The following is a 19,513-nucleotide window of genomic DNA, read 5'->3' on the forward strand; positions in this document are numbered from 1 at the left end:
CACGTTGGTCACAGTGGAGTTCAGATGCTGGAGCCATAGAATGAACTAAGATCAGTGAACTAAGCAAAACCCGTGATTTGCTAAACAGAATCCTAAAATTTAATTGCAATGTAAAAGAATAATGACGAATAAACTCATGAAGTGAAAAGCATGACTTTTGTGCTACTGTGGCGTGAGGGTGAAACTAATGAGTGAGATGCGGATAGTGAGCATTTCTCAATACAAATACATTTACAAGCTACCATGACATTACCTTCTGGTTCATGAAGGTTCATTTCACTAGCAGGGACTACTTTCTTGGTAACGGTGGGCGATGAGGGATGAGGAAGTGTGAATAGTGCTGCGGTTTGGGGAAGACCTTGAAGGGGACTGGTGACGGCTCTCGGGCCGGGCAGATCCCCATGTACTAATGAGAAATAAATGGAGGAAAGGAAGAGAGGAGAGGAGAAGAGGAGAAGGGAGGAAAGAAAAGGGGGGCAGGGTGGGGCATGAAAATGAGAACAGCAGGTATTGGAGAAGGGGGGGTTTTATAGCATGAGGCCAGAGGGGGCGTGAAGGAGGAGTGGTCCCGCTCCTGAAATTCAATCTAGAAATCTAATTCAGTTCATTAACAGTGGTGTACAGTTCTTTACCATTTTCTAAGATCATTCTAACATACATTAATGAACTGTCAGTCCTCAGTTTACTGCAACTTTACCAAACAATTCCACAATATTTCACTACAGGCTGGAAGCTGCTTTGCTTTATTATAATTTTTTGTTGTATATTATAAACTCACAGTCTGATAAACTGTCTCTACACATGTGTACTGTACATTATGTCAGTTCAAATTATAATATAATTAATTCCCATCCATTCTTCAAACAGTTTCAAGTAACCTGCTTTGACTAAAAACAGAAAGCTCTTACATGTGACTTGGCTAAAATATTATGGAAATAAAGAGACAGCTGCCAGCACCATCAGGTATTCCATCTCAGTTCATTTTACTAATGGTTTTAAACTTCTTAATGACATCTAACTTTAGAATAAGAGGAACTGGATTGCTTTTCACCACTAATAACAAAATGGTTTGTTGGCAAAATTTGTCATTTTACAAATTTTAAGAAAAACGACATGAACATTAATGTCCTAATTATTTTTATCACTTCATAGGATTGGATGCAAGGTTTTACTGCCCTGGTTTCAGAAAAAACATGTGGAGTCTGTTTCCATTCCAGTGCATGCTGGGGAATGTTCTAGCCCTGCCTTAACCCGAAAGGGATTAAATGGGAAGAGAAAAGGAATGAATATCAACAAATGCATACAGCCATCTGTCTATCTCATTGATGTGCCTGGAAGCCAATACGGAATCAGTGCAACGAGGATCTCAAAGGTGAGCTCTGACCTGACTAAAGAAGAGCACTGACTAGCAAATTTCTCTTTCTTCTTTGATGAGGAAAAAAAAGCAACGTTAATGCATGTTTATAGTGTAAAACAGAGGGTTTGAGAAAAAGGCAAAAAGAGAGGGGAAAATATATAATTTTTGAGTTCATCCCCATTAAATAAATGAATCATTGCAGAGCAATAGCTGAGTAGATCAGAACAACACTGCCAACGGGCCTCCCACTGTTCCAGCCAGCAGGCCTCAGCCACCCTGGGAGATTAATCAATTTTGTGGAATGTTTGATTTGCATTTCATTAAAAATTTAGGTGGAAAATTAATGGGGAGGCACTATGTTTTCAGGGGACAGCCGTAGAAAAAAATTCAAGCCCATCTTTGTTTGTGTCATGTCTTCAATTCGCTATGTCACTCAAATTCCCTTTTTATCATTGCCGGCATGGATTTGGATTCCTCTCTGGTTGTTCTCATGGGAATCAGTGCAGTCAGATGTTCTGTGGCCTTGGCTTTCTGTTTTTATGTGGGCTCTGTTTTACTCTGTCTTTTATATGTGCTTTGGAGAAACTGGCACATTTACAAAGCTGTACTCTGTTTCTGTCTTAGCCAGTCAGTTTTTACCATATGACTGAAAAGAAAACGAGTCATGTTGGTTGACATATTTTCACAAAGCCATGCCCTGTATCATAGCACTTCCCATGCATGGATAAACAATAGATATCTGGTTATATGACATGCTGAAGCCAATGCATTCATACTATTGTTTGTCTAAACATGGATCCACAAGAATACCCATCAGTGCTCCAGTGTTTTCCCACTGTAAATGCTTTTATCAGCTGCACACATGAATTATCCCATATACCTAAACAGCTGCCAGTGGTGATGTGAACTATGTGCACAGATGGATAGTATCCTGATCTCTTTTTACTGTCCAAATGCATCCCATGTTTCAGTGGCTGTGCAAACTCCGGAACATCTGGGTCACATCAAATTTGTGACATCTGTGTCCTTTTGAATGTATGCCCCAGATATCTGAAACAGTCACTGTTACAGATATACATGTACTTAGAAAGTGCTCTGTTTCAGTCTGCTTGTGTATGACCTAAGCTATGTGATGTATTTTCAACTGACACTTTCAATATGTGTTTTAAATTCAATTTTATTTATATATGCCACGTTGCAGTACAATAGCAGCTGTGGAGGTCCAACTTTGAGCGGTTCATTAAGATGGTATTTAATTTCATATGTAAAGCATGGTGGTGGCAGCATCATCCTGTGGGGATGTTCTTCCACAGCAGCAACTGGGAGATTAGCCAGAGTTGAGGAAAAGATGACTGCAGCAAGACAGATCTAGAGACGCATCCTTGATGATAACCTGCTCTGGAGCACTCTTGACCTAGGATTCATCTTCCAGCAGGTCAATGCCAAGATAACAAAGGAGTGGCTTCGAACCATGTCTGCGTAACCAGGCCAGAACCCAGATTTGAACATGATTAAATATCTCTGGAGAGATCTGAACCTGGACTGTGCACAGATTCTGCCGCACACAGCCCAGGTTCTGGGAGAAATTGACCAAAAAGAGGTGTGCCAAACTTGTAGTGTCATACTCAAAATGACTTGAGGCTTCGTCAACAAAGTAGCGAGTAAAGGCTTTCGATAGCTGGATAATAATAGTGGATAATTTATTCAATTTAAAAGAATTTCAGGCTTTTTGGGGTTTTGTATGTAGTATTTTGGGGTGAAATTTTAATTTAATCCTTTTTTTAGAATAAGTCTGTAAAATCACAAAGCGTGGAACAAGTGATGCACTGTCAGTACTTTCCAGATACACTGTAAATTGCACATATATATTTCTTACTTTCTCTTTCCACTGCAATGTCAGCCACCATGGTTTGATTCATCCAGAAGACATATTTTCACTCTGCAATTTATTTTTAAAGAATAAACCAGGGAATAAGGCTTTGTTTTGTAAAGCTGTGTCCATCTCCCACTTAACCTAAAACTGAAAAAAAAAGCATTTGCATAAAAAGACAGATTGATATTATAGCTTAAGGGTCTCGTTATACAGTCAAGTGTTTTTTTCACTATAATCATTTTGATCCCATCACTGTTGCTTGATGTGTTGTTTTGGATTTGGCTACTATTCATTTGATTTCAGTTTGGGCCTCTCCAAAAAAGATAGACTCCAACACTTTGCTTTCCCCACTTTAGACACACAGAATTTGTCTATGGAAATTTGTCCATCGCTGTGTTATCCAGTAGAATTTTAAACATCATGGCTGACATTTACAAAGAAAAAAAAAAAAAGGAAAAAAAGTAAACTTTATGGCTAATTCATTGATGTTTTCTATGACTTTGTTAATGTCATTAAGGAAATAGGTGACATATCTGTGGTATGTCTCCACAAACCAATCACAAGGAGGTTTTTGGTGTAGCACCCCATTTTTGCAACTTACAGCAACCACTTGGCTACATATTGAGGAATGCACATTTTCCCCTTGTGAACAGTGGTTGCTAGGAGGTTACCAGCTCATCTCCAGGCATGTGTGAAAGAGGGAATAAGGCCTTTGATAACTATTTCTTTAAAGATTTTTAATTTGTTGCATTTCAATCTGCATTGTACTTCAAGACAGTACCCTTTTACTTGACCATGCCCTCTCACCCATCATTAATCCTATTCTTAACATTTTTCAAATACTTCATTCTGTATCTAGTGGTAAGTCGAATAAATTCCCATCATGGATACAAATTTTCATGAACATTAAGCTATGTAGGACCAACATACTTTGAATGTGACATGTGAAACAAATAAAAATGGAAAACGTAACGTCATCACATTGCATGAAATATGAAAACATACAGAAGTCAATAATCGCTCTATGTCTGACAATGTTTATGCAAAGTTTTGTTCTAATTGGCCCATTGAGGAGGAGATGGGGAATATGCAGACATTTATATAAAAATACTTTGTAATCATTATATTAAGATAGAATTCATAACGCTCATGGAAATCTTTCTTGATTCAGCTGTGCCTGAGATTATTCTAGTGATTTTTAATTACTTTTAAATTCTTTCAATTATATTTAAAGAAAGGTGTAATTAAATGTATGTTTGGATTCATTCAGATTTTAAAAGATTTCATTTTCATTTGCCCTTTATAGTGTTCTCCATTTTTAACTTTGCTTTGCATTTATATAAATCACCAGTTACCACTAACATCTATTTAGTTTTACTGCATGTCAAACTAGTGCTTACAACCCATGTGGTAATTTTTAATTATTTCAAATTAATATAATAAGAAATTCAATCACAAAATAATGTAGGGACATCTCTGTTAAAAGGAATCATTATACCTAATAATTATTTCTAAGTTAATCATGCAAACACTGTTAATTCTTTTATTAAAGTGCAAGGCATTTTATCATTATTGTTGTGCCAAGCTGCATTAGTCCAGCTATCTAATGATCAAATAGTTAATGACTATTTTCATCACAGGCTTTCATGAGAAATGACAGTCTTGTTACCCGTCTGTATAAACAACATCAGCATGAATGGCACGTCAGGATTTGAAACACTGATTAGTGGTATGAGTATTGATAATCAATTTCAACAAACCTGGTCTCTGTTGTAAAACAATTCAAATTTACATAGCAGCAATCAATATAATGAAAGGGCTTACTGGTTAGAGTGGAAACATGTCACGAGGGAGGTCCAAAAAGGGTAAAATTTGCATTCAGCTCTTTTTTCAAGTAATATTAATATGATATTATAATAAACAATTAACTGAGTATGCCAAAATATGTGCATGAGAATAAAATGGCATGTATTTAATATTAATGTTATTCTTATCCGCCTTTCAAAATGTGCAAGAATCACAAATGATCTCATGTGCGAGAATTAGAGCGCAGCATCATTGAAGGAGTACAGCCATTGACTGTGGTAACGATGACAGTAGTGGTAGAGCGGATTTTGCTTCTAACGTTTTGGCACTGAGTGCATGTGTTTTTCCACACTCAAGCAAATCCCTCAGAAAAAAACAAATTTTAGTTTTATTAATGTCAAACACCCAAAACCAAACTGGCTTCATTTGATGTCAACATGAGGAATGACAGGAATTAAGCCCATTTTTGTAAAACTGGTATGACACTTTTATTTATTCACTGCTCGTGTGTGGTTTTGTAGCTGCTGAGCAGCTTTAACAGAGCATATCTAACAAATGTGTTTACATGCATGTGATATCATTGATAGATAAACACATCAGTCATCCCCACACTGACAATGCTTTCTTTTTTAGATCTCTCTGTGATGCACAGGCAAGTGGACTTCTCCTTCTTGGTCCAATATGCACCACTGCAGTGCAGAGGCTGATAATGTTATCAGATTGATTTTTTTATAACTTAACTAATTTTGCCTGCTGGTAATTTCTGATGAGAAGAGCACGGACATTAATGACTATGGATTTTTCTGAGTCAAACTTGTCACGGGCAGGCTGTTCATTAACATACTGTATATGGGGGCACTCATGCTACAGATTGAAAATGTACTAACTAAGTGAAGTATCACTTCTAAAGGCAAACTTTGGCACAATCCATTGCTCATTGCCTCATATATTTTATGCAAACAAGTCCTGCATATCGTTATGGATCTGGATAAAAAAAAATCATATATTTTCAAGACATTCACTGCAGGCAACTCATTTTTGAAACCACTTGGTACAAGACAGTGACAGCATGTCTTTGCTTCAAGTAACCATGTATATACAAAATCTTGCAAAGATCTTGCAAATATATGACATTAACAATCTCTTGGCACACATTAATGTATTATCTCATTAATTTGTGGTCTCAGGAACTACAAAACAGAAAAAGAGACGTGGTTTGTGGAGTCTTAAGGCCTCATTAACCAGTTTTTAAAGTGGGATCTGCAAATGCGGGACCTCCCCCCCAAGACAAGGTGTAGATGTGCAACAGAGGTGAATGCATGAAGTAATAACTTCATGCTTAACTTAAAGGAAATCTGGAGCTGTATGCTCTCATCTGTGCTGCTGCTCTGAAGTTTACTGCTCTTTGTGGATTTAACCAACCACATTCAACAAGATATATACAGGTGTGAGCTCCAATGGCTACTTTCCAACTACTTGACAATTATACTAGTATATCATATACAGTCCAGATCAAAAGTTTAAGACCACTTGAAAAATGGCAAAAAGTCGCATTTTGCATGGTTGGATCTTAACAAGGTTCAAAGTAGAGCTTCAACATGCAACAAGAAAAAATGGGAGTGAGACAAAACATTTTTTGAAATCAACGCTTAAACTGAAACAGGCTGCTTGTTAAGATCCAACCATGCAAAAATATGATTTTCTACACTTTTTCAAGTGGTCTCAAACTTTTGATCGGGACTGTATGTAGAATTTAGGAATTAATGGATCATCAGCTTAAACTGAAATCGATGCCTCCTATTCCTGGCCTAATCTAACAATGACCACAGACACCATAGCCTGCCCTACATCAGTCCAACATTGTCCTTTACTATAAACTACAGGGTGGGCCATTTATATGGATACACCGTAATAACATGGGAATGGTTGGTGATATTAAAGTCCTGTTTGTGGCACATTAGTATATGTGAGGGGGCAAACTCCTCAAGATGGGTGGTGACAATGGTGGCCATTTAGAAGTCGGCCATCTTGGATACAACTTTTGTTTTTTCAATAGGAAGAGGGCCATGTGACACATCAAACTTATTGGTAATGTCACAAGAAAAACAATGGTGTGCTTGGTTTCAACATAACTTTATTCTTTCATGAGTTATTTACAAGTTTCTGACCACTTATAAAATGTGTTCAATGTGCTGCACATTGTGTTGGATTGTCAATGCAACCCTCTTCTCCCTCTCTTCACATACTGATAGCAACACCACAGGAGAAATGCCAGCACAGGCATCCAGTATCCATAGTTTCAGGTGCCGCACATCTCGTATCTTCACACCATAGACGATTGCCTTCAGATGACCCCAAAGATAAAAGTCTAAGGGGGTCAGATCGGGAGACCTTGGGGGCCATTCAACTGGCCCACGACGACCAATCCACTTTCCAGGAAACTGTTCATCTAGGAATGCTCAGACCTGGCACACATAATGTGCTGGTGCACCATCTTGCTGGAAAAACTCAGGGAACGTGCCAGCTTCAGTGCATAAAGAGGGATTTCCATTGATGAAGAATGGACCCACTATCGTTGTACCCCATATACCACACCAAACCATCACTTTTGTTGTTCCAACAGTCTTGGAGGGATCCATCCAATGTGGGTTAGTGTCAGACCAATAGTGGTGGTTTTGTTTGTTAACTTCACCATTCACATAAAAGTTTGCCTCATCACTGAACAAAATCTTGTGCGTGAACCGAGGGTCCTGTTCCAATTTTTGTTTTGCCCATTCTGCAAATTCTGTTGTGTTCTGTTCTGGGTCATCCTCGTTGAGATGCTGCAGTAGCTGGAGTTTGTAAGGGTGCCATTTGTAAGTAGCTAATATCCGCCGAAGGGATGTTCGACTAATGCCACTCTCCAGTGACATGCGGCGAGTGCTACGCTGTGGGCTCTTGCTGAATGAAGCTAGGACAGCCACTGATGTTTCTTCATTAGTGACAGTTTTCACCAGATATCAACACAATTTCGATCTGCTCCTCACATGTTAACCTCTTCTACATGTCAATGGCTGTGAACAAAGAGAAACTTATAAATAACTCATGAAAGAATAAAGTTATGTTGAAACCAAGCACACCATTGTTTTTCTTGTGACATTACCAATAAGTCTGATGTGTCACATGGCCCTCTTCCTATTGAAAAAACAAAAGTTGTATCCAAGATGGCCGACTTCTAAATGGCCACCATGGTCACCACCCACCTTGAGGAGTTTGCACCCTCACATATACTAATGTGCCACAAACAGGACTTTTTTTTTTTCAGGGATTTCTATAAAACGTTGTATTCACCACAAATAAACCCATCTAAAAAAGAAATTGATCAGTTTTTGGACAACATAACTCTTCCGAAATTATTAGACACTCAAGCAATGGCACTGGATTCACCACTGACATCAGGTGAACTCCAGGAAGCCCTGATAAGTATGCCCAATAATAAGGCTCCAGGTCCAGACGGCTTTCCTGCAGAATTCTACAAAGAATTCTGGTCGATTCTAGCACCAGTTTTCTACAGAACGTTGTTGGAAATCAAAGAAAAGGGCAGACTTCCATCAAATATGAATTCTGCAAACATTAATCTCCTGCTAAAACCAGGCAAAGACCCTGTATATCCCTCAAGCTATCGTCCAATATCCCTTATAAATGTAGACCTTAAAATAATCTGCAAAGCTCTCTCAAAGAGACTGGAGAAAATAACCCCCCTCTTAATTCATCCTGACCAAACTGGTTTCATAAAAGGTAGGCACTCATCAACAAATACACGTAGATTACTTAATTTGATAGACTACTCATACAGTAAAAACCTAGAAACTACAATATTCTCTTTAGACGCAGAAAAAGCATTTGACAGAGTTAACTGGAAATTTCTATTTGCAACTTTACACAAATTTGGTTTTGGATCCTCTTTCATAAACTGGTTAAAAATATTATATAATTCCCCAACAGCTTGTGTCAGAACAAATGACCAGACATCCTCCAGCTTCTGTCTCTTGAGGGGCACCAGGCAGGGATGCCCACTCTCCCCTTCACTGTTTGCAATTTTTATTGAACCACTAGCAGCAGCAATTAGACAGAATTCAGTAATTAAGGGCATAAAATGCAAGAACGTGGAACATAAAATCAGCTTTTATGCGGATGATGTGTTACTCTTTCTCCAAAATTCACAAACCAATATCTCTGGGGTGATTGAATTGATAAACTCTTTTGCAAGAATATCAGATTACTCAATTAACTGGTCAAAATCTACAGTCCTACCGATTAATTGCTCCCTCCATAATTCCTCTTCTACACCACTGCAATCGGGAAATATAAAATATTTAGGTATTAATGTTTCTCCCAAGCTTGCAGATCTAACTAAATTAAACCATATCCCACTTTTAAAGAAGGTAGAAGGTGATCTGGCTAGGTGGAAATGTCTACCCATATCACTCATGGGAAGGGTTGCCGCTATAAAAATGATGGTCTTACCAAAAATAAATTATTTATTCTCAATGATCCCAACTAAACCGCCACAAGATTGGTTCAGATCTCTAGATTCATGTATGTCCACATTCCTTTGGAAAAATAAACCCCCACGTATAAGCTTAAAAACACTACAAAAGACCAAGGATAAAGGAGGATTAGAACTACCTAACTTTCAGCACTACTTCTTAGCCAACAGGCTTCAGTTTATCTCAGGATGGCTAAAACATACCCTCTTAGATTAACCTTGGCTAGATGTAGAACAAGCACTTTGCAATAATCTAGAGGTTTCAGATCTACCATTTATCAGCTCAAACATCCAACGACATGAATGCTTCAAAAGCGACAACATCAGCTCTTCTCTGACAGCATGGTGGGAGTTTCTAAAATTGACGGAGTCTTCATTAATCCCATACAAACGTACACCTATCTGGAACAACCCTGACATATTACAAAACAATAATATGATAAACTTTTCAGATTGGAGTGGTAAAGGAATCAAATATTTAGAACATATACTAGAAGGAACAGAATTTATTTCATTTGATGGACTAGTTACACAATATGGGATCAACAAGAAAAGATTTTTAGAATATCAACAAGTTAAATCCATAGTAAAAAAGAAATTTAAACCGGGTCAAGTTGAACTACAAACACCACCAAGTGTGGTTCAATTTCTTACTCTTAAAACCCCCAAATTACTATCCAAAATATACAGAATGTTTTCTAAAACAGATGAATCAATATCACTTCCTATTGCAAAATGGGAAGCGGATTTATCAGTTAACTTAGACCAAAACTTCTGGTCTCAGACTTGCTTAACAACCTTTCATCTAATCAGAAATCCCAGTCTTCAATTAATTCAATACAAAATATTACATATAGTGCACTATACAGGTCATCGGATGTTCAAGATGGGCTTTACGTCTACCAACAACTGCTCACACTGCCAAACCAATTCACCGGACAATTATATCCACGCTCTTTGGTTCTGTCCACCAGTTCAGAAGTTTTGGCGCGAGATATGTGAAGACTTATCAAAGTGTCTGAAATGTAACATTCCAACTTCCCCCTTAGTGTGTTTGTTGGGCAGCTTAGATAATGTCACTTCAGAAAAGAATATAGCCCATATGGTTTTCACTGCCCTATGCATAGCCAAGAAAACAGTCCTCATGAACTGGAAAAATAAAAATAATCTTAATTCTAACCAATATAGAAATTATCTATTAGATTACATTAGTCTTGATACAGCCTCTGCCACCACATCAGATCAATTGCTCTGGGCTCCTTTGATCAGCTCCATCACCTAGTGGGGGTGGGGGGTCATAGTTTGGTCCCGCCTTCACTGTTGTGATTGGTGTGGGGGTAGGGACAGGCTTAGGGCGTCGGGGGGTTCCCCGGAGGCATCTTTCTTGGGGGGCTCAACCTGGGGTAGCGGTCATGTCCAATTAGGGGCTCTGTTGGCTCTCAGGTGACGGTTTCCTCGTGGCTGCGTGCAGCGGGGCTAGGGGAGGGTCTGTGCTGATGGACGTGGGTTACTGACCTGGTAGCCTGGCTGCCCCTGGGTGGGTCCGGGATGGGCGTGAGGTTCTGGGGGCGCTCCGTCTCTGGGCTGGGGCCCTGGCCGGGCCTCGGGGGCTTGGGTCCTGGTTGGTGTGTTGCCGGGGTTGTGGGCGGGTGGGTGCATGGGGGCCCGGCCCTGGCGCAGGGTGCCGCCGGTGCATCGAGCCACCTGGGGGGCTCTTCAACTGGTGAGGGAGGTTGTCACATCTTGCAGGAGCTTTCCTCTCTTCGGGAACTCTCTCTGCAGGAGGGGGAGATACAGGAGAGGTGGAGGAAGATCTCAGCCTGGGCGTCTATTGTCTTATGTAGTCTGGAAGGTGAGTGGATGGTGGGGTGGGTGCAGTTTTCTCTGTGGTGGGGTTGGGTGGACTGTCCCGGGCTCTGTGGGGCCGGGCGGTGCTGCTGCACTGGGCCCCGGTCTGGATGGGCCTGGGCCCCCTTTCCCTGGCGGGTCGCGGAGTATGGGGGTGCCTACTGGGGTCAGCGGGGGAGCTGGCCCCAGGGAGGGGTCACTTGCCCCTCCCTTCCTTCCCTCCCCATCTCCAGCTGCCTCCCTCTTCCCGCTCCACCACAACCACCCACACATGCAGGGCCTTGGAGTAGGGGTGTGTCACCAGGGTGCAGAGGAGGCTACCCCCCCCCCCCCCCCCCCCCGTCCCCTTCTGGCTGCCTCTGCCTCAATTTTATTGCACAACTTAGACATTCACATTACTCACACTCTCATTACACATACATATAGGATCTTGGGGGTGGGCACGCTACACGGATTCCAAAAGACCATCAGGGTGTACACCTCACCCCTGGCGTCGTTGCCCACCTCTCAATTTTAAATACACGTAGACATTGAGGGCTAGCAGGAGGGACTATGCGCTTACCTGCTGCTCTCTGGCAGGTAGCTCCATGCCCTCCTGGGTTTTAAATGCACCTTAGAACACACATGCATCAACACTACAATGAGCGGGTGGAGGGAGGATTGGAGTCTTCTCTCACCCCCGTTCTCTGCGGCCTGCTGGAGCGGGGGGGCTAGAAGGAGGAGTTGGCCATCTGACTGCGGTCTGGAGTGTGGGGCCTCCCTGCTGCTGCGGAGTCGGGGCGGTCTGCCTCTCCCCACCGCAGGGAAAAGGGTTACACCACCTGGGTCTGGGTGCAGTTCCCCCCTCCAGGGGCAAGGGTACCTAGACCCGGCTCGTAGAGTACGCTTGGGGAGTGTGATCGTGTGTACAGCGTCTCTTTATGTTTGTCTCTACGTTGGTTGAGTGTGGAGTAAGTGCATATGAGAGCATGAGGGTGGGAATGGATGTTTGTATCTGTGTGTGCCTGTATGTCTGTGTCTATATGTCAGGTTGGGTATCAGACGCCACCTCTCTGGGGACATCTCAGGCCCTCCAAGGTTTGGAGGCCTATCTCCCCCCACCACTTCCCCTGCCAGTGGCAGACGCCCTCAGACATCGGTGCATTGGTGGTTCTTTGTGTCCGGGGATGGGCGTCCAGGTACACACCGGCTCACTCCTTGGTGGCTGCTTGTCGGGCCCTGGAGCCTGGGGCTCGCTCGGGCCACTTCGGGGGTGGGGTGCCCTCGGCCTCTCAGCCTGGGGCTCGGTCACTCAGGCACAGCTGGCTGCCGGCGGAGCTCACGGGCGCGTCACTGCAACCCCCCCTGGCTTCTGCTCCGCGGCTGCTGAGTGAGCCCTCATCTGGGACTCTCCTCAGCTCTTTCTGGGACAGTGGCACAGCTGCCCCTCTGTTGGTCTTCCTTGGTCTCTTGTGTTCTGGGGGCCTCTGGATGTCTGGAGTTTTGATCTCCTCCATACCTGCTTCATGCCCTGGAGGACGGGGCAGTGGCTCCCCACACCCTCTAGCAGATCATTACATGAAGGAACCTTTTAAAAAAAAACAAGCGCGTCCATGCTCACAGGTGTACACACGGGTGCTCACACACACAAACTACACCCTTTTTGGCTCCTACCTCAAAGCACACTGTGTTCTGTTGATCTTATGTGCTGCACAATAATGTTTAATATTTAGTATTTACTGTCATATTCCCATATATCATTGTGATGTTGTTTATTCTATTACTCTTGTTCTCTTCTGCTTGTTTTCTTTTTTCTTTCTCAACAGGTGATCCAGGTGATCGATAGATGCATTTTTTTTTTTTTTTTTTGTCTCCCCATTCTGTTGGTTTTTGTTTTTTGCCCTTGTCCCTCTTCTCAGCTGTTTCTCTTTCCCTCTTTCTTTCTCCCCTTCTTTCCCCCAGTCAAGTCTGTCCCGTATTCAGCAAGTGAAAATAAAATAAACAATAAAAGGTGAATCAAATGGACCATTACGGCAAGGCTGGGATGGTCAATTTGGTAAAGTAAATCTGTTGGGCATCTTTCTTTGCCTTTAGACAATAATTCTGATGGCAAAAGAGCCAAACGGGACAGGCAAAAACAAAACAAAACAAAAACAAAAACAAACAAACAAGACTTTAATATCACCGACCATTCCCATGTTATTACGGTGTATCCATATAAATGGCCCACCCTGTACATTGCAGATCACACAGTTTAGCCTGTACTTGCTGTTCTGTATAACATTTGAAAAAAAAATCCAAAACCATTGTTACTGAAAATGCATTTTACAATATGAACTGAAAAAAATAAGGAAAGGAAAAATAATAAATTAAAACATAACTAGCTAAATAGCTACTAGTAAGTTTCCATGACAAAACTGTACCAATATATTCCATGGCAGGGATCAGAGATAAAACAAGATGTATGGCAAAATTGTAGGCAAGATCATATGAAGCAACATAATTTGCTAATTTGTTCAGTATGTCAGTGCTGTAGGTAGTCACGAAATTAAGCTGTAGGCTACGAAATATTAAAATTGATACATATTTATTAGATATTTATCAACCATGAGATTTATTTGCTCATTAATTGAAGGTTCTAGTCTTCTGTTCTGGATTGTTCTGGCTCAGTTTAACCCTTTTCATTAACATTGTGATGTCTCAGTACCTTATATCTACCCTACTTTAACCATGCCCTGTGTGTGTGTATGTGTGTTTTTAAGCGTATTAGTTAGAATATTATCCTCCCTTTGACTGCCAAGAAATGGGAGAACAATTTTCAAAAGCCATAAGTCACATCACATTCTCATAGCATATGGTTAAGATTTAAGGATTAGAGGTTAAGGGTTAAGGTATTTTCCACTGACAATAGTCTTCACAGGGTTAATAGAGCTTGGCTGTGCAACAAAAGCAAAGTAAAGGAGAATTTAAGTAATTACCCTTAATGATGAATTATTGTCAACACTGTTGAAACACCTATAATGATTCCCACCAGGCAGCACAGTAAAAAAAAGAGAAAAAAAACTGAAAAAAGAAAAAAAGGCTCCACTAGCTTTTCATGAAGTGCACTGATGAGGTCAATTAAGGTAAAAGTCATTATTTCTTATTGATTTGCCCTTTTCCCCAAACTACCAATTACAAAGGCAGCAATAGATGAAGACTTTAAAACTTTGAGATAATAAAAGAAAAAAAAAACTACCCAATATTTCATCTGGTATATCTGGTTTACAGGAATAATGTACGCATTTGATGACCAATGGACTATGTCAGAAAAAATATAGACTATTTAATGGCACTGCATAATTTTGATAGGTTTTGGGACATAATTTTTGTCTATAAAACACCATCTAATCTAATGGCTGTGTTGCTTACCACCATCCTTCTAAGCAGAAACACCCTCCCTGCACACGACCTCCACCCCCACCTCTCCTCATTCTGCTGCTGCTTCAAATCTGTAGCAAACACTCAAAGCCACTACAGTATTCTTACCCCCCTCTCCACTTACCCAGCAACGCCCTCAGAGCCAAATTATGTAACATTATTTGGCTGGGGTTAAGAGTTCACAAAGTCGTTATATGCTTTCGTAATTATTTTGTAATTATTATTGATTGAGCACCAAAGGATCAATGCAAATCTCAACCGAAGGCGTAGAAAAGCTGCTTTAAACCAATAGCTACATCCATAACTTCGTGGTGTTATATGGTACTCTGCAAAACTTGAATCACCCCTTATTTTATTATATTTTGCTTCGCAGGAGCCAGATTTGTTGACAGACTTGTCATTTTTTTTAAGTGGTCTTGAATCTTTTAGAGTTTTCTTTGAACATTGTCTGCTTTTATGCTCATTTTGAGCTGAGTTCTTGTACCAGACCAGTTTCAAAGGAATATGTTTTGTTGGCTACTAAACACTGACAAAAAAAAATTATGTGTTCCAATTTTATGGGGTTAAATTGCAATGATAATGCAATTTGAAGAGCATCATGTTTTTGCACCATTGAGGTGAATCACAAAGTGCCGGAGCTAAAGAAAAAAAAGCTATTCAAAGCAGATGAATATCATGTCCTTACATTATTTCATTAGAAATAACTTCAGTGGAAGGGTGGATGTCAAGAGCCATTCTCAAGGAAGGGAAACAGGAGGAAAATTTGCCAAGAAATGGACTGAAAATCAGTAGCAAGAGGTCTTACGTCAGCATGAATCCAAATGTGAAATTTCTTTATTTAATCAAATCATGTCAGCATGTATGAAGGAAGTAAGGAGAAAGGTACAACAGGTAGTTCCCTGAGCTATCAATTAGTGGACATGGTGAAAAATGATCCCAAACACACTGCCAAGAAAAACTGTAGAAAATGAGGGGTGGTTCAAGACTTTTACCTATTACTATATGCAGTTGGAAAGGGATGAAATGAAAAGAAGGTACATAAATTCCATCATCAAAAAGTTATATTTCTGTGTGCAACCTTTGTGTTCATCAAACCGACAGAGACTTTTAGTAGCCGTGGGCATTTTCTCCTAAATTAGTGCCCTTCCTACAATTAGATGGGCTTTAATGACTGAAGATAGCAGCAAACATACTAAGCAGACAATTTGTAAATCAGTGCCCATCCTTCAAAAAAATGGTCTACACTCTAATGGAAATCAAGTGCAAATCTTCAAGCCAAGAGACGGAATGAAAATTTTTTTAATAAATTGAATAATATGCTCAATTATTCAATTTAATTAATAGAAGATAGCTTTGATTAATTAAATAGCTTTTGGTAAATGTCCCTTGTGCAATAAAAAATTGCACTGGAAAAGAAGAGAGAGTTATCCACAATGTTTTCTTTGTTTTTAACAGTTTTCGTATTCTCCTCGCTTCCAGTGTAATGATGTAATTCCCTCAAGATTTTTCCCATCTTTTCTTTCTCTGTTAGTCTCAATCTGTCAATCAATCAGAGGCATTGTTTGGGTCTAATAACAAACAGAGGATGTGTAGACTCTGCCTTTCATGACCCATCACATTCCAAGCTCCTTTTGCTCCAATTTTGTCAGCGGTTTTGGCGGCAGACACCAGCCCTGAAATTGTCCTTTTCACTTTTCTTCCTCACTTTCTTTCCACATTGCATAAAATTACAGTAACTGGAGCATATCTATCTATCAGGACCTGTCACAAAGAGTCAATGAAAACTCATTAGTTGGATGCATCAGAGGTGAAACTAATTTACAATGTGAACAAAAAAGTGGGTGCATATTCATGTGAAATTCTGTATTTCTTTCATACTTTTCATCTGTCGTCTTGCCAAGCAGACTGTCCATGCACTTGTGCGTCTAATGTTTATGCTCTCAAACACTTGATAAAAAGCTAAACAGCTTATTAAACCATTGTGATAAGATTGTATTTTCTTGTTTAAATGCTAATTCATGTGGGCATGTGGTCTGTCTTTGTGTTGATGTTCTTTGATTCAGCCTGTCTGTCTGTCTTCCTCTGTCTCTCACAAACAATGATTAGTCTCTCTCAGAGCCGCCTCTTCTTTTCCACAGTGCTCATTTGCTACAACATCAGAGCCACTGAAGATTCTGCAGCTTTCATGGCAAGTGGAGATTGTCTCATACTCGCACAAGAGCTGAGAAAGACAATGCTTTGAAAAGATGAATGAACAGCAATAACTTGGGGTGAATTTACGGTGATTTTTTTCTGCATGACAACTACCTCAAATCCATAAATAAGGCATCTTTGCTCACATCTCATATATACCAGAAGATGCTAAGGCAAATGAGTTTGGTTTGCATACTACGTGTGGCTGCAGGCTGCCATCAAGATCACAGACAAAGCGACATTATCATAAGAAGTGTATATTGTCATATGCGAGAGTCCCTTGCTTTGTTTTGATATTGCTGGTGCTAAGTGCTCAGTCATGTGCTGTTTTTATAATAAACTACTGAGAGCAGTTGTCAATCAAGCCAAAGATTGGATTTTGAAGTTTAAAACTCTACTTTGCTTGGAGTTGTTCCACAAATAGAACTCTTTGGTTTGAACTTCTTCCTTTAGTGGACAAAACTTTTTACCAACTAAGTCATTACAATGAGAACTAACCAACATTAACCCCAACTTACTTTATATTCAACCAGGTCTGCATAGGATGGTGATTAATGCCAGGTTAAATTGTCTACGATATTTAAGAAGCAGTGAACAAGATACAGAGCTCCAGTGAGAGTAACAGCATGTATGCTCGATTATATGAGCGACAGATTGCCCGTGCGGGCGGTCTATCCTTCAAGCTCGGGTCCTCTACCAGAGGCCTGGGAGTTTGAGGGTCCTGTGCAGTATCTTAGCTTACAACTTCCTCTGTCTGCATAAAAGCAGTGTTGGAACACACTGTGGTACCGTATGCTCGTGAGCATCAGTTGAACAGTATTGTATGGCAGGGAGATCATGGATCAGGGAGGCCGTTCCTCCCAATCATGCCCCTCCAGGTCTTGCTGTCATTACCCACGTGAGCATTGGTAGCAAGGTAGCAAGGAGGACCTTGAATCGCTGCATCATTAAAAATGAAAAAAGAGTTTCAAGGAAACTTTTTTCACTTTATCATTATCAGGTGTTGAGTCAGAATCCCCACATATGTTTAAAAGCAACCACAAAGCATCCCCACTTTTTTTTTTCAGTGGTCCTAATCCTCTTCTGTAGTTTTGGAATAAGGCTGTAACATGACAAAATGTAGAACAAGTGAAGCACTGAGAGTATTTTTCAGCTGCACTGTAAAAATCTCACTTATTGCTTTAGCTGTTTATTTGTTTGTTCTGTATCCAAAACCATCTCAGACATCTTTAATAATGCAACACAAGTGTTTTAAACTTGGCCAAAGTGGATCTGTATGACGTAATCCTATGGGATATTGTCTCCAAGTGGGAGTCTGGTGCTTGATGTCAGTAACAATAAAACATAGCTCCCTTCTGGACTGTTGTGCAGTAAAGCAACAATACTTTATCCAAGATTCTGATAAGGGCATTCATGTGAAACTGTGCTGAACTTTCTTCTCTTGTGTCCTGTATTCTCTTAGTCTCAGCAGCACATGAACACAGATAGTGGGTCGTAATCCACTTCCCACTGCCAGTGATTGATTGTTTGCACAGCTGTGAGATACCCAGTAGCTCACTCTTTCTGCAGGATTCTTGGCATGGGATAGGTAGTACCAGCCTGGTCTTGTGGCAAATAACATAGTAGTCACAAATAATGACCTTTGTTCATCACTGTCAAGATAACGTCCTTACTAATACATGTTGATTGGAATCAATATATATCAACGTGCCTCCAGTTGTACAGTTAGATCCAAAAGAACTTCAATAATGATATAATTTTTGTAATTTTGCATCTGTGCACCAACACAGTGGATTTTAACTTAAGTGATCAAGCTGTGACTGAAGTGCAGACTTTCAGCTTTAATTCATAGGGTTTGACAAAAGTATTGTAATAACTGTTTTGGAATTACAGCCTTTTTTATAGACCATATATTCCCCTATTCTCATAGGCTCAGAAGTAATTAGACGATTGACTGACAAGCAGTTTCATGACCTGGTGAGGCCTATTTAATCCTTTTTTCATGATAAATTTAAAAAAAAAATGGCCACAGCAATTATGTCAGTGACATTAATGATAATGTTTAGCAAAACAAGAATAAGTTATAAACTCATGTTTAATTTAACATTATCAAATTATTTGTTAATAGTAATGAAATGATATTAACATTTACACATCATTCATGTTAATGCCATTGGGCTTTGTTCTACAAAGAAGTACTTTATGAAATAAAATGCTGTATTTTGTGTTTAAGCCACCAAACCTACCTACATACAAAAGATTTAGAAAAAAGGATTTATGAAGTAGTTTTTAGCAAATGAATCATTCATTCAACTTCAGGTAGCGGTTTTCAAACTATCTATTTGCAATTTTAAAAAAATGGTCAAAGCGTCTTTTCTGTTTTTGATTTGTTTAAATTCTAACTTATTTCAGCTTGCACTTATTCAGTTGCTGTGTAGAGCTATTTTTATAATTGAGCATCTATTCTTGATAAATGTCTTAATTTCATGCTTGGATCTGTATTCCACTT

Source organism: Perissodus microlepis, chromosome 23, assembly GCF_051167445.1.
Source record: "Perissodus microlepis isolate ML-2025 ecotype Zambia chromosome 23, ASM5116744v1, whole genome shotgun sequence".
Classification (NCBI taxonomy): domain Eukaryota; kingdom Metazoa; phylum Chordata; class Actinopteri; order Cichliformes; family Cichlidae; genus Perissodus; species Perissodus microlepis.